Source organism: Macaca nemestrina, chromosome 9 (genome assembly GCF_043159975.1).
Source record: "Macaca nemestrina isolate mMacNem1 chromosome 9, mMacNem.hap1, whole genome shotgun sequence".
In the NCBI taxonomy this organism is placed as follows: domain Eukaryota; kingdom Metazoa; phylum Chordata; class Mammalia; order Primates; family Cercopithecidae; genus Macaca; species Macaca nemestrina.
In genome coordinates, this window is record NC_092133.1 from 121,686,196 (window position 1) to 121,708,342 (window position 22,147).

The 22,147-nt window shown below is 38.0% G+C and overlaps 1 long non-coding RNA gene and 1 other non-coding gene across 3 annotated transcripts; both read left to right on the plus strand.

Annotated features, from left to right (window-relative positions):
* The first annotated feature begins 328 nt into the window (after positions 1-328).
* Positions 329-21,863, plus strand: LOC112426382 (uncharacterized). 2 transcript variants are annotated; one of them, XR_011608211.1, is made up of 3 exons: positions 329-1,324; positions 13,965-14,097; positions 15,824-21,863. It is a non-coding gene; the product is annotated as an uncharacterized lncRNA (long non-coding RNA). The 2 variants fall into 2 exon arrangements; XR_003017675.2 differs by having other exon boundaries at positions 13,970-14,097.
* Positions 17,357-17,430, plus strand: TRNAN-GUU (transfer RNA asparagine (anticodon GUU)). The gene has a single exon. It is a non-coding gene; the product is annotated as a tRNA-Asn (tRNA).
* Positions 21,864-22,147: the final 284 nt, after the last annotated feature.

Consider the following 22,147-nt stretch of genomic DNA (forward strand, 5'->3'; position numbering starts at 1 on the left):
TCCCAGCACTTTGTGAGGCTGAAGTGGGTGGATCACCTGGGGTCAGTATTTTGAGACTAGTCTGGCCAACATGGTGAAACCTCATCTGTACTGAAAAATAACAAAAATTAGCTGGGTGTCGTGGCAGGCATCTGTAATCCCAGCTAATGGGGATTATCGCTTGAACCCAGGAGGTGGAGATTGTAGTGAGCTGAGATCGCGCCATTGCACTCCAGCCTGGGCAACAAGAGCGAAACTTTTTCTCTAAATAAATAAGTAAATAAATACTATGTTTTGTGGGTCTTTTTTTTTTTTTTTTTTTTTTTTTTTTTTTTTGACAGGGTCTTACTCTGTCACCCAGGCTGGAGTGCAGTGGCACAATTATAGCTCACTATAACCTTGGCCTCTCTGGCTCAAGCAATCCTCCTGCCTCAGCCTCCTGAGTAGCTGGGACTATGCAGGCTAATTATTTTATCATTTATAGAAATGGTGTCTTGCTAAGTTGGCCAGGCTTGTCTTGAATTCCTGAGCTCAAGCGACCTTCCCAAACTGACTTCCCAAAGTGCTGGGATTACAGGCATGAGCCACCATGCCAGGCTTAGAATGATGAATGAGATAAAATGGGGCACAAAGAAAGGAGCAGCCATTTCTGGATCTCAGGTGCGATCTCTCTTTTCAGGGAAGGACAGGGGTGATACAGCCATTAACAAAAGCAATCTCACTTTCCTGGTTGGTTGTCTCTTTGCCTCCTCCCCTGGAATAATACAGACCTCTATAGAAAATCACAAGCAGGGTAGGGATAAGGGAGCTGGCCTCCTCCCTTCCCTTGGCCTGACAAATATGCATGGAATTCCTAGGAATGTTCAACCTTTTTTTTTTTTAACTTCATATTAGAATCCAGCTCATATGGAATCCATGTAGAATCCAACTCAAACAGAATCCACCAGGCATGAGAATTCTGGAACGCCCTTCCTGATTTATTTACTTCATCTGTGTTCCATGAAGGGCACCGGGTCTCACACCTAGACTTAGGAGCTCCAGGTCTTTACTGTCTTAGGTTTCAGGTCCTAACCACTCAGGATGGCAAGAAGGGCGTATTTGGGGAGATCCAAGCCTGTCTGCTTGGCTGTAGTGTAGGACTGGGGGGAAAAGAAAGGCACAGTAAGGATCAAAACAAGGCTGTAGCAGTAGGTAAAGATGAGTTCATGCCAATGTAGGAGGCTTGAAGATATTTGGTAGGTCATAGGTTCCCAAACTTTCCAGCTCACTGCATCTGTATCATCTCCGTAATTTGTTCATGGTGCCCTCAGCCAGAAGAAATAATTCAATTCCATTCCTTAAGTAGGTAAGTCTAAACAACACATTAGTGGTCATTTGTGTGGTGTTTGATAGATGGGGCTGTATTGCTCTCAAACATTTAAAATATCCCATGGCAACCTTGTGAGTTTGTTCCCTGTGCTGTCCCAGGGTGACTTGATGTGCAATTTGAGAACCATGGTATAGGTCATGAAAGATTTTTCATCTGCTGAATTAAATATTTGATTTTGTATTTGAGAAAGCTCCACCTTTCTGTAGATTGGAGTAAAGGCATGGTGGGAGGTAAGGAGACCATGAGTTAATGGTAGTCATTTAGGAGAGAAGTGATGGGGATATAAAATGAGACATACTAATGAGCATGCTGCTGGATCTAAAATGTGTTACTGAGGTAGAATGGAGAGGAGGATTTCCTTATCAATGGGTTTTTGTAGAGAAAGAGATAGGATGATTCCTAGACTGTAGGCTTGGGTTAAAGGGTATATGATAGCAGACACGTAGAAAAAATATATCTTTGGGAGAAAGAGTAACACTTTTTGGCATGCTGAATTTGAGATATGTGTAAGGATGAGATGGATATAGGGCATTGGAGCTCAGGAGCAGATCTGAAAAATAAATATAAGTTAATAAATTATGAATATATAGATTGGGCTGACAACATAAGAGTAGATGAAATGGCTCAGGATGAGTGTGGAATAGAAAGAAGCCTGCCCATATGTGATGGTCAATTTTATGTGTCAACTTGACTGAGCCACATGCTGCCCAGGTATATGGTTGGACATTATTTCTGGGTGTGTTTGTGAGGGTGTTTCTAGAAGACGTTTACATTTGGATTGGTGAACTGAACAAAGCAAATGACCCTCCCTAGTGTGAGTGGGCACCAACCAATCCTTTGAGGGCCTGAATTGAACAAAAATGGGGAGGGACATTGAATTCACTATTGGTGTGATTGAGCTGGGACATTGGTCTTCTTCTATCCTTGACAGTCTTGGTTCCCAGTTCTTCAGCCGAGACTGGGAACCACACCATTAGCTTTCTGGCTCTCAGGCCTTCCAAGTACATCATTGGCTTTCCTGGGTCTCCAGCTTGAAGACAGCAGACTGTGGGACTTTTTCCTTATAATAATATTTTCTTTCAATTTTAATTTTAATTTTTGTAGAGATGAGGTCTCACTATGTTGCCCAGGCTGACCTTGAGCTCCTGGCCTCAAGCAATCCTCCTGCCTTAGCCTTCCAGAGCACTGGGATTACAGGCATGAGACACCATGATTGCTCTGGATTCCTTATATATTATAATGAATACATCATGTTTAGAGAGCCAACAAAGGGCAGGGTCCTGCCTAGGAGACAGAGCCAGGACACGTATCATGAAGCTTGTGTAAGGTGATATATTTTGGGTGGAGCCAAGACTCTTCCCCTACTGTTGTTCTGTTCAACAGAGACCCTGGGTCTTTCTTTTTCTTTCGTGGTGGCACCCCCTGGATAGAACCTCAGAGAGGCGGCATCACAAAGAGCTATGCAAGGAATTGGTTCTGCAGTGGAGACAGTGCAGGGCAAAGTGTGGGGGATTGCGGGGAGAAGGAGCAGGTAGGCGAGAGGTGGTAGCACACAGTGCGAGGATTCTGTGCCATGCCAGTTCAGCCTGTGTTCAAAGCAGCTGTTCTTTCTGGGCTTCCAAGAGAGGAGCACCATTTTTATGCCCATGTTGTAAGAAACAATGAAGTATGTACTGGTTAACAGTATCAAATGCAATGCAGTGATTAAATAAGGAGTGGAGAAGATCTGTGGAATCTTACAATTTGAAGGGCCCTGGTGACTTATGTAAATACCTTTTTTTTTGCAATAGAGCAAGTCAGAACCCTAAGGATCTCAGGGTATAACAAGGGAGACAGCCATGTAAAAACAAAACAAAACAAAACAATGCACTGTGATAAGGTGTAAGGTTTAATATAAGGTGGGATAACTTTCTCTCACCTCTCTTATTCACTAGCCACTTCCTATCAGCAACTGTCACTGGTAGGGTGGTTTCTGATGCTCTGAAATGTCCAGGTGCACTGGCTTCCAGCCTAGCTCCTCTCCTTCCTCTGCGTGTTCTTCCTGAGCAATTTCATCCAATTTAGGATTCTAACTAGCACCTGTAGACCAGTGATTTCTCAATCTGTATTTCTAGTTTACTGACTTACTGAGCTTGAGTTCGGCATTTCGAACAATGGGCATAGTACCGGGCACAAGGAGGTCCTCAGTAAATGTCTACTAATTCATTTAAAAGTTGATCCTAACAACATAAACTGGTGATGTGGGAGTAAATTTGGATATCAAGTAAACTGAAGTTTACACAGTGAGTAAGTAAGGAAATACTTCCCAATAGATTTGACATAAAATTTCAATACTTTTTTTTTTTTTTTTTTTGAGACAGGGTCTTTCTGTGTCACCCAGGCTAGAGTGCACTGATGTAATCAAGGCTCCCTGCTGCAGCCTCTAACCCCTGGGCTCAAGGGATCCTCCTGCCTCAGCTTCCTGAGCAGCTGGGACTACAAGTGCAGTCCATTATACCCAGCTAATTTTTTTTTTTTTTTTTTTTGAGATAGGGTCTCCCACTGTTGCCCAGACTGGAGTGCAGTGGTGTGATCTTGGCTCACTGCAGCCTTGATCCCCCGGGCTCAAGTGATCCTCTCACCTCAGCCCCCTCGAATAGCTGAGGCTACATGCACACACCACCATAGGTGGCTAATTTTTGTATTTTTTAGTAGAGATGGGATTTCACCATGTTGCCCAGGCTAGTCTTGAACTCCTAGACTCAAGCAGTCTGCCCATGTAGGCCTTCCAAAGTGCTAGGATAATAGGCATGAGCCACCATGCCCAGCCTGCCCATCTAATTTTTAAATTTTTTGTAGAGATGGGGTTCTGCTATGCTGCCCAGGCTGGTCTTGAACTTCTAGCCTCAAGTGATCCTTCTGCCTTGGCCTCCCAAAGTGCTGAGATGACAGTCATGAGCTACTGTGCTGGGCCTAAAACCTCAGTAATTAACTGGAAAGCAGATGAGAGTTTCACTATGGAAATTGGGTTAGGTGCAGCTAATCACAGTGAAGAATGGATTAAACACGGATTTACAAATCAGAATCCAGGTTCTGCTGTTAACTTTGGGAAATTCAGCTAATTCTCTGTGTCTTTGTTTCCATGCTAGTAATGCTTTCTTTTAAAATGTGTTTATGGTTATTAAGATGTAATTCATATACCATAAAATTTATCCATTTAAAGTGTATAAGTCAGTATATTTACAGACTCATATAACCATCATCATGAATTCCAGCATGTTTTCATCACCCTAAAAAACACCCTCATGCCCTAATTCCCCATTCCCCATTACCCCAGTTTCTGGCTACTGCTTTCTATCTCTATGTATTTACTATACTGTACATTTCATATTAGTGGCATCATATAATATATGGTCTTTTGTGTCTGGCTGCTTTCTCTTAAGCATAATGTTTAACCATAAAAAAAGTTAGCATAATGTTTTCGAGATTCATCCATCTTATAGTGTGTGTCAATACTTCGTTCCTTTTTACGGCTAAATAATATTCCATTAATTGGATCTATCAAATTTTGTTTATTCATCCATTGATGGACATTTGCATTGTTTCCACTTTTTTGTTATTATGAATTATGCTGCTATGGACAGTACTGTATGTCCTGCATGGACATTACAGAAACTTTTCTGTGTGGCCATATGATGACTCAATGTTTGACATCTTGAGGAGCTACCAATTGGTTTTTTGAGTGGTTGCATCACTCTGTATTCCCACCAGCAATGTGTAAGAGTTCCAATTTATCCATGTCCTGGCCAACACTAGTTATTGTCCATCTTTTTCATAATTGCCATCCTCATTGGTATGAAGAGATACCTCATTGTGATTTGATTTACATTTCCCTAATGACTAATGATATTGAGCTTTTTTTTTTTATGTGCTTATTTGCCATTTATATATCTTCCTTAGAGGAATGTCTACAAATCCTTTTCCCATTTAAAAATTGATTATTTTTCATTTTATTGTTGCATTTTAAGAGTATGTATTCTGGATGTTAGAACCATATCAGATATATGATTTGCAAATATTTTCTTCAATTCTGTTGGTTTGTATTTTCATTTTCTTGTTAGTATATTTTGAAGCATAAAAGTTTTTAATTTTGGTGATGTTCATGTCCAATTTATTTTTTCTTTTATTGGTTGTGTTTTTGGTGTCATATCTAAAAGAATCCATTACTCAATCCAAGATCACAAAAATTAAGGTCTGTATTTTTTCTAAGAGTTTTATGGCTTTAGGTTTTACATTTGGGTTTTTGATCCATTTTGAATTAATTTTTGTATATGATGTGAGTTAGGGATCCAATTTCATTCTTTGCATGTGGACATGTAGTTGTCCCAGCACCATTTGTTGAAAAGACTCCTCTTTTCCTCTTGAATTGTCTTAGTGCCCTTGTTGAACTAGATTAGCCATAGATGTAGTGACTCCCAATTCTATTCCATTGAACAATATGTTCATGCTTATTCTAGTACCACAACTATAATCCCAGAATGAAAAGGTGAATTGCATAGTAGAAATATCTATTCTCAAATTACTTCATAACTCAAAAGACTTGTGGGCAATTCAGTTCTGGGTTTTCTTTCACATCTCTTTGGAAAAAAAAGTCTCTGCCTCAACCCCATCTAAAATAACTAAATTGTATGCATAAACCTAAATTTAAATACTCACCTGCAGGGCTCTTTTATAGAATTCTACTTATGTTGATGATGTGGACTTTGGCAATCTCTTTTTCACTGTATTCTATGAAATAGCTTAAAAAGTCAATTATGAATTGAAGCATTCAATTATTAGAATGCATAATACTAGTCTAATTTAAAAGTTAGTCTTCAATTTCATGCAAAAGCCTTCAAATTATTAATTTTAGAAAAAATATGTATTTGTTATATCTTGTAGACTTAGACAAAGGATTTAAAATTCCTCTACTTTAAATGCAAGGATTCCCATAATGAAAAATCTCTTGACTCTAGGGCCATGGCATCTCGTAATTCAATTTATTGTCTTTGTGTTTTGGTTACTGACACTCTTAATTTTACAAATGTTTTAAAAATATTATCTAGATAAGGAGATATGGTAGCATGATGAAGCTCTCATGAAGGGGAAAAGTGGTTCTCTTGGAAATGCCATAGACAGTTGTATTTGATTCTTTAGCTCATAAAAAAATATTTTTTCTCTAAGTAAACAGTCACAAACTCTTTTCTGGTTTTGCCAAAGGGAAGCCTGTGGCACAATGTTTCTATTGAAGTCACTTGCTGAATTATACCCTCTGTCAACTCTGAAAGGATGTTTGATCTTTGTGATTATTTAGACAGTGCTAAATTTATGAAAATTTTCTGTTTCCTATGTCTTATTGGTCATGCTTAGGAACTGTTTTGTGAGAGGCAACCCAGGATAAGAGAAGGAACACTTGGCTAAAGGTTGATATACCCCAGTGGCTTCCTGTGAGTCTCAGTTTTGCATATTCAGAAATACAGGTTTATCAGCTTACCAAGAGGTAAACAGGTATGAAAAACCTGGGTTTTTATAACCAAATGTAAAAGTAGTTGGTTTTCAAACCACAAAACTCAATGACCGTTCATTGAGGGCTCCTTCTCACCAAAGAATAAGAACCAATTTTATACAATAGTTGTTCTCCTTTCTGATGGGTATTTCTCAGGAGATGAAACAGCAGATTAGAAATATCTGGTGAATATGTACCTGGAATATGAGAGAGAGAGAAAGAGATACAGTTAGGGAATTTTAAAATAAAACATTTAATTATTATTTCAAGAATATTACTATTTCAATAATTGGGACTATTCTTACTGTATGAAGTTGAGTAGTACTGAGAAGTTCTGCTTCTGTCAAACTCATGATCAGCATCACACACCTCTTTGTGGTTGTTGTAGCCTCCTTTTTCATTTTGCCATTGTTTCAGGTTGACATTGCAGTATCCAGTTTGCTAAATGTGTTCAATAGAGGTAGCAAAAGTGTCTAACCTGAATTTAATCATGAGAGAACACCAGACAACCTGACGCTTAGGGACATTCTATAGGCATTCTACTGGCCTGTGCTCCTCAGAAATGTCAACATCATGATAATAAATAAGAGAGATACAGAGAGAAAGAGATACCTAGGAATTGTTATAGATTAAAGAAGACCGAAGGACATGACAACTAAATGCAAATCATGGTCCCGGATTTTTTTTATTTTTATTTTTTTAACAAAGGAACTCATGGGAACAACTAGTGAAATCTGAAGGTCTGTAGTTGGGACTGGGACCTCATTCTAATAGTGTATCCATGTCAAGATCCTAACTTTAGGCCAGGCACGGTGGCTCACACCTATAATCCCAGCACTTTGGGAGGCTGAGGCAGGTGGATCACTTGAGGTCAGGAGTTCAAGACCAACCCCATCTCTACTAAAAATACAAAAACATTAGGTAGGCATGGTGGTGCACACCTGGAATCCCAGCTACTTGGGAGGATGAGACAGAAGAATCACTTGAACCCAGGAGGCGGAGTTTGCAGTGAGCCAAGATCATGCCATTGCACTCCAGCTTGGGCAACAAAGCAAGACTTTGTCTCAAAAAAAAAAAAAAAAAAAAAAAAAAAAGATCCTTACTTCGATAATTGTACTGTGGTTATGTAAAATAATACATTAATTTAGAAAACACACTGAAGTATTCAGAGGATATCATGTCTGCAATTTACTCTCAAACAGATCATGAAAAAAGCACCCAAATATATAAAGCAAATACTATGAGACTTAAAGGGAGAGATAGATTGCAATACAGTAATAATAGGGGATTTCAACACCCAACTTTCAGTGATGGACACATTATCAGACAAAAACAATCAACAAAGAAACATCAGGCTTAAACTGCACCAAAGACCAAATGAACCTAACAGACATTTGTAGAACATGTCATCCGACAGCTACAGATTACACATTCTTCTTATCAATACATGGAGCTTTCTCCAGGATAGTTCATATGTTTGTCCATAAAACAAATCTGAACAAATTTCTAAGAATTGAAATTATATCAAGTATCTTTTCTGGCTACAATGAAATAAAACTAGAAGTCAAAAACAGGAAGAAGTTTGAAAACTCTACAAATACATGAAAATGAACGTGCTCCTGAATAACCAATGAGTCAACGAAGAAGTTAAAAAGGAAATTAAAAAACTTTTTGAGACAAATGAAAATGGAATCACAATATACCAGAGCCTATAGAAAACAGCAAAAGCAGTTCTGAATGTATTTATAATATAAATACCTTCATCAAAAAAACTGAAAGATCTCAAACAAACAATCTAACCTTGCATTTCAGGGAATTAGAAAAACAAGAACAAACTAAACATAAAATTAGTAGAAGGAAAAAGGTAACAAAGATTAGATCAGAAATAAACAAGATAGAGATTAAAAAACACAATACAAAGGATCATTGAAATAAAGTTGCTTTTTTGAAAAGATAAAATCAACAAACCTTTATCTAGACTAGGAAAAAAAAGAGGAGACTCAAATAAATAAAATCAGAGATGAAAAAGGAGATATTACAACTGATACCACAGAAATACAAAAGGATCATGAGACTTATAAACAACTATAAAGCAAAAATGGGAAAATCTAAAAGAAATGGATAAATTCCTGGACACATACAACCTATCAAGATTGAATCATGAAGAAACAGAAAATCTGAATGGACCAATAGATCTAAACATTTCTATTTCTTCCTGAATACATTTGAAGAATAATGATTGAATCATTGAATCTACCAAGATTGAACCATGAAGATCCAATAGCACGTTGGTCTTGTTATTAGACCAGCAAGTAACAAGATTGAATCAGTAATAAAAAGTCTCTTATCAAAAAGTCTCCCTCAGAGCCCAGGACCTGATGCCTTCACTGCTGAATTCTACCAAATACTTAAGAAACTAATACCATGCCAGGTATGGTGGCTCACGCCTGTAATCCCAGAACTTTGGGAGGCTGAGGCCGGCGGATCACTTGAGATCAGGAGTTCGAGACCAGCCTGACCAACATGGTGAAACCGTGTCTCTACTAAAAATACAAAAACTTAGCTGGGCATGGTGATGGATCTCACTTGAGATCAGGAGTTCGAGACCAGCCTGACCAACATGGTGAAACCGTGTCTCTACTAAAAATACAAAAACTTAGCTGGGCATGGTGATGGGTGCCTTTAATCCCAGCTACTCGAGAGACTGAGGCAGGAGAATCGTTTGAACCCGGGAGGCGGAGGTTGCAATGAATCGAGATCATGCCGTTGCACTCCTGCCTGGGAGACAGAGTGAAACTCCTGCTAAAAAAAAAAAAAAAAGAAAGAAAAGAAACAGAAACTAATACCAATCTTTTCAAACTGTTCCAAAAATTGAAGAGGTTGGAATTCTCCCAAACTTATTTTGTGAGAACAACATTACCTGACACCAAAACCAGAAAAGGACAGACACAAATAAAGGAAACTACAAGCCAATCTCCCTGAAGAACATAGATGCAGAAATCCTCAACAAAATATTAGCTAACCAAATCCAACAGTTCACTAAAAAGATCAGAACAGATCAGAAAAAAAAGATCGTACATATTGAGAAAGAAAGACAAAAGAGTGAAGACAGCGTTTAGGGAATTTGGTTGAATTCTTTGTACTAGTCTTACAACTTTTAAGCCTGAAATTTTGTCAAAATTAACACATTTGAAATGAATGGAAGATTTTTAAAGTTTCAAAATTGTTTAAAAATATTTAACTATACAGTACATGAGAGTTATTCTGTAATTAAAAAAAAATAGAAACAGTATGGGCCCGTGGTTTAGAGAGAAGTCTAGAGAAGGATGCCTGGGTTTGATTCCTTGCTCTGTCACTAGCTGTGTGATCATGAGTAAGTTACTTTAACTTCTAAATTTCCTTACCTGTAAAAGAGGGATAATAATACTGAAACCTACCTCATAAGGTTGTTATGAAATTTAAATGAGTAAATATTTGAAAATGACTTTCAACAGTGTCTAACATAAAGTGTTGTATAAAGTGTTTGTTAAAGTTTTTGTTTTTGTTTTTGTTTTTACAAATAACTGATTTGGATTTTTATTAGTCTTTTCTTTGGCCAACTTGGGATTCTTGAAGTTTTCCTTGATAAACTCTTGTGCTAATTTTTTGATCTGCTTCATATTAGGAACCTGTAAACTGTTTTCTTTTCTTTTCTTTTCTTTTTTTTTTTTTTTTTTTGAGACGGAGTCTTGGTTTGTTGCCGAGGCTGGAGTGCAGTGGCACGATCTTGGCTCACTGCAACCTCCGCCTCCCAGGTTCAAGTGATTCTCCTGCCTCAACCTCCTGAGTAGCTGGGGTTCCAGGCATGCCCTACTATACCTGGCTAATTTTTGTATTTTTAGTAGAGACGGGGTTTCGCCATGTTGGCTAGGCTGCTCTCAAACTCCTGACCTCAGGTGATCAGCCCGCCTTGGCTCCCAAAGTGCTGGGATTACAGGCATGAGCCACCATGCCTGGCTGACTGCAATGGTTTTTCATAAAAAATATTTAATATAGTTCTTTTATTTTCACTTATCAATTTTCAATTATCCAACATATTTATGATTGACTAAGTCAAATGCTACAGTAAATTTAAAGATGGATAATGTTTCTAACCTCAAGGAGTACACAAATTAGAAGGGGAAATTAAGCACAGAAATGGTTATAATGTGAGATTTGGAGAAGTAAAAAGTGGGAGAGGGTTTACAAGAACGAAAGATTACATCTAGATGGTGAGAGCAGGAAAGGTTTCATAGAGGATGAGGATAAAGTTGAAGGAGGAATAAGATTTTAGTAGGTGAGATAGATGGGCAGGTGTTCCAAGTAGCAGGATGAACAAAAAAGCAAGACAGAGCAGGTGGTACCTTGGGCTACTTATTTGAAGTTTAAACTAATTTAAAGTTAAAATGTAAACCATTGTAAGCTGTCGTTTCCTTATCCATAAAACAGATATAACATAGTGCCTGTCTTACAGAGTAGATGGGAGAAAAATGATGCCTGTGTCATATTTAGCACAGGGTCTAACAGTAAATGTGCATTATACATGCTATCTATCATGCTGTAGTATTTTTGGTACACATTTGTTGGAATTTAGGTTATGGCAGGAAAACAGGTACATGGAATGTATTGGATTAATATTGAGTGGTGTGAATGGGGGTGAGAAAGAGAGGACAAAGTTAAAGTTGAGAGACATTGCAAAGGTCGAATCCATGCGACTGACCACAGATAAGAAATAAAAGAAGAGGAAACTTGGGCTGCTAGATGAGTAATCATGACCTGAAAGAGCCACAGGGAAAATAAACGAACTTTTTCTATACCCCATAAATTCCGGGCACTGGGCGAGTACTTGATTCCTGTGATTTCATATTTTAAAATCATCCTTTTGGTGGAATCATACTGTAAATACACAGGGCACTTGCTATTTACACTATTCTAAGGTGAATCATTCCATAATTCTACAAAAATTTTTTTTTCAAATATGGGTTTTATATCAAGTTTGCTTAAAATCTAGATCAGCACCTATATCTATAAATCCCAAAGATAATGTTTCTGTGTTTTCAGAATTATAATGATGCAACAACTATTTGTTGAATGAACAGTACGCTGAGTACCAACATTTTACTGGGAACAACTGTCTTCATGAGTTAGTTGCCTTTAATTCAAGGTAGCGAGGAGGGAGCCATTTCTGGGGCATTTGGTCTATACCCCCCATACCTGAAATTTTACTGGAATTGTGGAAGCGGAGAACAGTGTTTTCATCTTTTTTTTTTTTTTTTTCTCTGAGATGAGGTCTCGCTCTGTCACCTAGGCTGGAGTGCAGTGGCACAATCTTGTCTCACTGCAACCCCCATCTCCCTGGGCTCAAGGGATCCTCCCACCTCAGCCTCCGGCGTAGCTGGGACTACAAGCAGGCACCACCACACCCGGCTAACTTTTTGCATTTTTGGTAAAGAAGGGGTTTCACCATGTTGTCCAGGATGGTTTCATCCTTATGTCATGCCCTCTATGCCACTGCCGGGAACACCTGGAGACCACTAGGAAGTGTGTGATGCTGCCTGGTGACTTTTCCTGAATAACTCATCTTTACGTTAATGCAAGAGGCTTAGATTCTTTACTTTAATCAAAATTGTACCTTGTGATTGAAGTAGGATTTTTTTTTCTTTCATTTATTTTAAACAGAACTATTCATCTTTAACTTTGTTTTAGAGACAGGGGCTTTTTCTGTTGCCAGGCTGGAGTGCAGTGGTATGGTCATAGCTCACTGTAACCTCAAACTTCTGGGCTCAAGCCAACATTTTGCCTCAGCCTCCCAAGTAGCTAAGACTACAGGCACATGCCACCAAACCAAGCTAATTTTATTATTATTATTATTATTATTATTATTATTATTTAGTACAGACAGGGTCTTGCTGTGTTGTCCAGGTTGGTCTTGAACCCCTGGCCTCAAGCAATCTTCCCACCTTGGCCTCCCAAAACCCTGGATTATAAGTGTGAGTCACCATGTCTGGCCTGAGTTTAAAAATTTTAAATGGCATAGTTGTCTAACATTTTAGAGGTGAAAAAACATAAATCCACATGTTATTTTCTAATAGGCCTATTAATTAGGTAGGGCAAATATTATTAATTTTATAGAGGAGGAGATAAAGGAGCACTTACCCTGCATCATGCAATATTTAGTACTCTTCCTCCTCCGTCTGCCTACCTTGTTGAATTCATTCCATACTGTTTTCTTCTCCCCTGTGTCTCTGAGTTCCTCAGTGGATTGTTTGACCAGCCTATTCCCTACCCACAGTCCCTGGCAGTCACAGCTGAGGAGTCAAGTCTTCCTTGGGCACCTACTTACTTTATTATTTTGAAGCAAATGGCAAGAGGATATTTGTATCTATTCTAAAATTTTTAATGTTGATTTTTAATAGATGAGTTCAGAAAGATAGGCGAGACTGCCAATTTATCAGCATTTTTACTGTATAGATTGAATAGCAAAGAACTGTTGCCTCAAGTTGCTTCTGTAAACACATCATGGAAAATTGAAGACCATGGCTACCTTGCTAATAGCACTGCAGTCAGGAGATGGAAAATGTGATACAACTTAGCCAGTTTACTGAGATAACCATAAGGTCTTTCAGCAGAAGTTTCCCCAGTATACCGAAGAAAGTTAAAGTTCTTCTCCTTCTCACCCCTCCACCCCTCAACCATTTCTAGCTAGATCCAAGATTCTATTGGTCTGGACCCAGATGAAATCATTGATACTGTTTGCAAATAACACTTTTCTACTAAGAGATCTGCAGTGAATTAAAATTTTAGCTCTGCATTATTAAAGCTATAAAAATGGTTTGAAAGTATTTCCATATACAAAAGAGAGGTTCATGAAGGAAAAAAACAAAAAAAAATTAAATTTTCGTTAGAACCCACCAGGCAGAATATTGGTGCATTATTTTGCCCCATTTAAGAGATAATTATCTGAATAATTTCACAAGATTTTCCAACTAAGTGATACAACTTTAAAAAATAATAAAAAAGAAATATGCTAATATACCTTAATACTGATTGCCTTTTTTTTTTTTTTTTTTTGAGATAAGGTATTGCTCTGTCTGTCACCCAGGCTGGAGTGCAGTGGCATAATCACAGCTGACTGCAGCTGCAACCTCAACTTCCCCGGCCTCAAGTGATCCTCCTGCCTCGGCCTCTCAGGTAGCTAGGACTACAGGTACGCACCACCACACCCAGCTAATTTTTGGATTTTTTCTAAAGATGGGGTCTTCCTATGTTGCCCCAGCTGGTCTTCAAGTCCTGATCTCAAGCTATCCTCCCGCCTCAGCCTCTCAAAGTGCTGGAATTACAGTTGTGAGCTACCATGCCCAGTTGAATGCTAGTTTCTGTGATGCTGCTTTTGGCTTGTTAAACATAACTGACCTTAGTCCTCCAGTTTTGTATGAGAAGAACTTTTGGTGAGTAGAAAACGTTTTAAGCTTGAGGCTGGTTGGAAGGGTTCGATTTACTTTTACTTATAAATCAGTTGTAAAATATGACTTGCATTTGTTTTGAGAATTAATTTCATAGTTCTCCTCTTGCTCTTAGTAACATCTGTGTAGTGTTGTCTTTTAACTTATTTCTTGGTGCCACCATCTTCCATTTATTGGGGTGACTTCTGTAACTCACTTGATTAAAAAAAAAAAATTCCAAACTTTTTTTTTTCTTTTTTTTGAGATGGAGTTTTGCTCTTGTCGCCCAGACTGGAGTGCAATGGTGCGATCTTGGCTCACTGCAACCCCTACTTTCTGGGTTCAAGCGATTCTCCTGCCTCAGCCTCTCGAGTAGCTGGGATTGCAGGCACCTGTCACCACGCCTGGCTAATTTTGTATTTTTAGTAGAGACGGAGCTTCACCATGTTGTCCAGGCTGGTCTCAAACTCCAGACCTCGGGTGATCCTCCAGCCTCAGCCTCCCAAAGTGCTGGGATTACAGGCGTGAACCACTGTACCTGGCTATTAAAAAAAAAAAATTCTAACTGGATTTTTTGTTTTTAACAATTCTGTCACCATACTTCTGAAATACAGAAACGAAGAAGAATTCAGGTCATGCACAATCATGCTAATGGCAATCCTGTGAGTTGCCTATGCTGTTGGGATGAAGCTGGAAGAATATTATCTGAAAGCCTTGGATTCATGATATCTGGAAGGTCTATAGATCAGTGTGGTCCATTGTGGCTTGCCTGTTAAGACAGGTGAATCCTATTTGCACAGATGTTCTTGCTTTTCTCTCTTCCTCTCCGGGAAGAAAATAAAATATATATGCCCATTAATCTGCACAGATGAGCCCCATTGATAGAGCATATTCTTGGGAAAAGTAAATTTGCAATTCAGTTGTGTATAATATACAAAAAAGGGGACAAAATGCCCAGTCCATTTTACTTTTAGCAATTATAAAGACCCAAGTGCTAATGAAGCTATAGGACTCATTTATCTTGGGTTATCTTAAAATTAAGAAAAGATAATGTATGTTTCTAAAATTAATCCAGTGGGCTTAGTTTGGCTTTAAAAACGGAACATAAATATTATGGCCTCAGATGAGATAATCACAAAGATTTAGATGACACTGTATTCTTCTCCCTTATTTTTGTTAGTGGTCATTCTGCATAAAAGCTGTGTTTGATATATACCATTGGAATAAAATGTTCAGAGTCCATTCAATATTTTAAATATTTATATGCTCCTTTGAAGTAGTTTCAAGTGGAGAGGGAAAAAAAGGCAGAGCTAAGTAACCGTGGAAACAGCCATTTTATGTAAAATGTTAAAAACTACACAAGCAAGCTTGAAGACAGTTTTAAAACCAATAGTGGTACTTATATAGACAATTTTTTAGCCTAGAATGAGTTAATATTCCTTTCTGAGTTCGTTTTCCTTATCACCTGTCTCTCATTATCTCTCTTTTTAGAAGTCAAATGCTAGTATGATGACTGAAGTGAGGAAAAGATATTGGAGCTGAAGAGATTTACATGAGTAGAACCGTTCCTAATACTACTTTAAACAGAAGAATAAACATTGAATGAAAGGGCAGTGAGGTACACCAGTTGCAGTCTGTTCTAACTGGATAGTCACAAAAACAATAGAGGAAAGGACACTCAGTTTGGTGTTGGGAGAAGAAAAGCCAGTACCTGATAGTTTTAGCAGGTACATAAAATATTACCAAGTAGAAAGCAGCATCGTCTAATGAAATGAGACTTCTCATACGCTCTGTAGAAGCATTTCCTAGATTGTTTTTTCAAATTCAAAAATTTCAAGTGCACTTCCAAAAGTTTGTTGAAAGTGGCGTGGTGCAGCTTGGCGTGAATTCACAGCTGTTTAACATCTCAACGCTTTCAGAGAACTCGGCTTCTAATTGGTTCCAAAGCCAATTTAAGTTGTCTTATCACGCAACGGGAACTCAAAATGCTGATTGGACTAAGACGCGTCGCTTACAACGTCTATAAATCATGATAGCGATTGTTCTTGGAGGGATTCTGTACAGAGCAGTTTACTGACTGTTAAAAATTTAAACATCACGTTCTCAAGTGGAAACTCGCAATTATTTGAGGAGAGAAAAAGGGAGAAAAAGAGCGTTCGGAACTTAGAAGAGTACGTTAAAAGGCACCAGGAAACATTCACACAAAGGGAACGATTTTCGTTTAAGTATTTATAGGAATGGAACATGTTTGCCTGCAGTGTTTCTGTGCTAAAAATTTTCAGGATTTAGTTATAGATCATTCCTTTTTCTTCTTTAACTTCTCTTTCCTCAAATCGGGTTTTAATTATCCTTCGAGATGTGTGTTTTAAGTGGTATGTCTTCGATGTGGGTGTGTAAGCTAATTCCAGGGAGGAGGGCAGAGTTAGCAATAAACTACAACGCACTGGAACTAAGGAATGTTCCTGTACCTTTTTTCCCCTGATGTTTCTTTCCAGTAACAAAATGTTAGTGTGAAATCATTGTACTGTATTTAGTACAAAACAAATAGGGATTTCATTTATGCCTTTAATAATACCTGAAAATAAAAATAAAGCAGGCAAATAAATACATTTCAGATGACCTTGGGAGTACTACACAAGTAAATCACGAGAGATTAGCGAGCGAAGCACTGGACAAATTGTTTGAAACAAAGGGAAAGTTTCTCAGCTCACAAGATGAAAGCTTTGATTTCCTCATAAAAGAAAACTGTTAAGAAATAATTATTTTCCTGAAATACAACGTTCCAAATGGGAATTGGCGAGGGGAAGCAACAGTATTTTAACACATTTTGCAATCTGCAGTGCTGTTTGATTTTGTTGTATAATTTTTCGATATGCTTAAAAGGTGGAAAATAGAATTAAGAGGGTTGGAAACATGAAACATTTTGGTTCTGATAGTACCAATCAGAAAGCAGAAAGGAACAGCCGCACACTGCCTTTATTATTCTTCATAAAGGCTGTGGCAGAAGAAGCACGCAGCATGGGAGTCTCTGTGGCGCAATCGGTTAGCGCGTTCGGCTGTTAACCGAAAGGTTGGTGGTTCGAGCCCACCCAGGGACGTACACTCGTTTTACGAGGTGGTCGCGGGTAGTTTTGTAGAAATGGAGTTCAGGCCTCCGGCTAAGCTGGGGTGGATTTCCAGGGACCAAGCGGAGAAACCACCGACCCTTACACTGCGCGGCCAGCCGGCGAGCCCTTCGGTTTCGCCCCGTGCTGAGCTACCTCCTCTACCCCGCTGTCCTCCCCCGGCTGCAGGTGAGCGCGGCCAGCCCTTCCCCGGGGTCGTCGCAGGGATCTAGGCCTCGCCAGGGTCCCGGAGCGGGGACGCGCAGAGGCCGCGCGGGCCCGTTTGCCGCGCGCGACCGCCTCTCCAGTTGTGCGCGTTCCCGGAGGCCCGAGCGTACACAGGGAACGCGGCCCGGGCTGGTCTTGCTGGGCTTCGGGACGCCTGAAATGTCACGGGGCCACCGCAATGCATGCATTTCAACAGTGTCAAGTTCGAGCTGCAAACTGAAAACTCTCACATTTTGTTGAAGCATGGCCGCCCTTTTGTCTGTTCCCTCTCAGCGTAAACATCTTCGTCTGCGACTTAAACATTAATTGTTCCTGGTGTTAATGCCTACAGAAATAATTTTTGTTGCAGTAAATCTTTCGTGTGGACAATATTGTAAGAATATATATTATATTCACTTTTTCTACTAAAACGCTTGAATTTATTAGAGAATGGAATAAGCCTGCAACACTTCCCATCGATGCAGAAAAGGAGAAAAACCTCTTTTAAAATAGTATGATTGTTAAACCTAAAAAAAAGGATGAGAAAGATTAAAAGTGAAGCTGCTACATAATTCGCTTCAACTTTCTACTTTCAACGTCCCCTACTTTTATTTCCCCAAATGCAAAGCCCTCTCAAAATAGTTTCCTTTTATTTTATTACTTTGAGAAATAATCCTAGTTTCATCATAACAATTATTGTCTTGGTTTGGACTACAGAAAGTTGAAAGAGAATTCTGAAGAAAAGTGTGTAAGAACTAGTACAAATGATTCCTGTGGATATATTGTTTTATATTCTTCGTTATATTTCAGCTCAGTTGACATATTAATAAAGGCTAATTTTATTGAGCGCTTTCATGGAGAAAGGTATATAATCTTCATAAGCCTTCCAGGTCCTATTACTGCCATTGTACAGATGAGGCAACTGAGGCACAGTGCGACTGAGTAATCAGCTGAGTAATTTGCTTGAAGTCACAGTGAGTTTGGAACCTGGGTAGTCAGGCCCATGCCCAAGCTCCTCCCTGCTGTACTGCCTGCTTGGAAGTTCCTTCCTCTAAAATACAGCTACCTAATTAGTTAATTTAAAACCAAAATGATACTTGAATTGGTTTTTATGAAGTTTCGTTAATATTTTGCTCCAAATCTCGTAAAGGGAGTAAAATAAAAACCAACACAACATTTATGGCGTGCTAAAGGGTATTGTTAAATTATGCATTCATTAGGCTGGTCAATTTTATTCAAATGAAGGCTGTGTGTGAACATGAAGTCTTCCTGGGGAATGTGTCTTAGGGAAACAGTTTGTTAGCATTTAGGTACAGAAGGCAAGATGAGAGAGAGAGACAGGCAAAATCTGGAAGGAGATAGATTCAGGCCATGGAGTCTAGAAACTAAGGATTCTTTGACCCCAAGCTGATGTTTGGGAATTGGGACATCCACAGAGACCCCTGTTTCGGGACACTCTTGTGAGATAGTACCAGAATTTGTACTTGACTAGGGGCCTAGGTGGCAGTTTAAAATTCAATCTTCAATTTCTAAGTACATTCTATTTCATCCTATTTTGGGTATTAATATGATTTAGAGACCAGAAAATGAAGGAGAATTAAATGGGAATGGAGGTGCCCCGCTGAGTGCAAAACTCCCCTCTAATGTAAGCGGAAGCAGTTGCTGTTATTATGTGGACAAGTGCTTAGGCCATTTCCTTGGCTCTTGCAGGCAGGTAAGATAGGTAGGCCCCAGTGTGGGTGGCTGACACCAGTAGTCTCAGTACTTTTTTGAGGCCAAGGCAGGAGGATTACTTGAGCCCAGGAGTTAGAGACCAGACTGGGCAACAGAATGAGATTCCATGTCTACACAAAATAAACCATTAACCCAGCATGGTGATCACTTCATTGCACTCCAGCATGGGTCACAGAGCAAGACCCTATCTCAGGAAACAAAAAAAGGTAGGTGGGCAACAATTTGGAAGAATTGCATAAATATTTATAATTGCATTGGCTTTATAAAATTTCAATGTGTCATGGTTGTAGATGTTGCAATAAATGCTATTTCTGAGGAGCGTCTTTCTGTCCTTAATGTCTTGGCTCTGTAATACCAGCTAAACCCAGATATATGTCAAGATCATTTAAAGCTTTAATTAAAGGCTGAATAGCATTTAAAACGCTATATTGTATATTTGAGTATGTAAATATGTTCCTAATATTGCTAATAGAGTTGTACACTTAAACTGCATATACAAAATCAGAGGGAAATTCACTGAAGTAACATAATAAAAGGTGAACCAATTGCTATGATTTAAATATAAAAACTCATTAGAGAATGTACTATTCATCTAATTTAGGAAAGGACAAAACAGATGATAGATAAAAATTAAAGATCTGTCACAAAAATCATAGAAATCATTCATTTAAAGTATTTTTATAATGCAAGTGTTTCTTTAGAACATAATGCAGGCTAGGAGGAAGCCACATGGTTTAACATGTCTCTGCTTTCATTTCTAACACTTATGTCTGATGTCATGCAATGCAAAGTTTAGGAAAAAAAGCCTGAAGAAACCGAACTGCTCCCTTTCTGCATGCATAATACATGATAATGAATAATGCAAATATGAACTTTTATTTCTCTGAATTTTGATGGACACAGGGCCTAAAATGTTCTTCAATTTATAGCTACAATTGAAAACAGCAATGAATAGAGGGTAGAATAAGCTATAATACATTTAACCAGAAAATAGTTAAAGTACTTGAAACATTTTAAATAAGTAAGAATGTTAATTTTATCAACTGTATTATTTCATTTTACGTCCTCGATGTTGATCCCTTTTGGTAATGTCAGTGTATTCTGTGTTTTTACATGTTGAAAATAAGCTTTGAGCTTACAGGAATAGGGTGAGAATAAACTATGTTTATAGATCACACCAAATACTTAAATCTTAAGTTATTTTTAAAGCCTACATTTTTAAGAAAAATCTCAATATTTTAATTGTCTGAAATACGAATGAAAAGGAAACTTTTTGATTAAGCATAAATACATATAGAAATGTACAAGAATTATTGAGTATAACTGAATACATTTTTATAAAGTTAACACATCTGTGTAAACAGCTCTCAACATCCCAGAACTCCGCTTTATGTTTTTTTTTTACCAGTCACCAAAATATAAGTTTTAAACTATAAACATACAGATTATTAGGTTAAAATGTGAATTTTTAAGTTGTCATTGAACAATATTGAAAAATAAATTTACAACTAAATCCTGTGTCTTAGTCTGCTCTGCTCAGCCTACAATAAAAAAACACCACAGACTGGGTGGGTTAAACAACAGATAAAATTTATTTCTCACAGTTCTAAAGGCTGAAAAGTCTGAGATCAAAGTGCCAGCAAGGTAGGTTTTATTCTGCTGACTCTTCTCTTGGCCTGTGGGAAGCTGCCATCTTGCTGTGTGCTCATGTGACCCCTTTTTTGTGCATGTACCTAGGAGAGGAATTTCTAGCTCTCTGATATTCTATTCATAAGGACACTAATCCAATCATGAGAGCCACAGCCTCATCACCTTATGTAACACTAATTACTTCTCCAAAGCCCCATCTCCAGCTTCTGTCACATTGGGAATTAGGGCTTCAGAATACATGTTTTGGGGGGGACAGAAACATTCAATCCTTAACACTGTATCAGAGGAATACTTACAGATGAAGATTAGAAAAAATAATAGAAACTAGAAATCAATTTTCCATGCCTACTCACTTATGACCTAACCATCTATGATAGACTTGGTAAGAAAAAAATTGTGGTATTAAGGCGAATATGAGAAATTTGCTATTTACTTGAAGGGTTTAATTTTGTCTATAAACAAATAAAAAGTGCTCTTATCCCTTTCCATCAAAGATACAAAACAAAAACAACCTTTTAGAAATGATTATGGCATTTAAATTAATTCAATTTTATTTTTGGAAATAAAGTGTAAATTTTAAAACCAAGATGAGACTTGATCTTCAGAGTTGCCGTAAGATAAGATAACTCAATAATTTCCCAGATAATATAACCAAAAATCTTAAGAATTTTAACCTAGAGTTATATATTGGAGGAAAAAAATTAGTTGTCCTGTCATTTTGAAACTAGAAAAAAAAGAGGAAAATCTAGAGCTATATGAAAAAAGCTATATTTAAAGTTGTGGAAAGTCCAAAAATACCACTGAGGAAATGCATTCAAGAAAGGATCAGTGTACAAGAATCTCAAGAAAAGTTTTACTTTGTTTAAACAAAATTATTCATTGTTATTATTAAAGTGGTATATGCCTAAGGTTATAATAATAAATATCTATAAAAATTTCAGTATAATTATGTTTATTGCAACTTTACTTAAAATAGTGAGAAACTATAAACAAGAGAAAATATCAAACACTAATGGAAATAGTGAAATAAATTGTGGTATATTCTTTAGACATGAGAATACATAAAAAGCATTTATACAGATGTTTAGTGTTCTTCAGAAATAATGCCTTTGTGCAATGT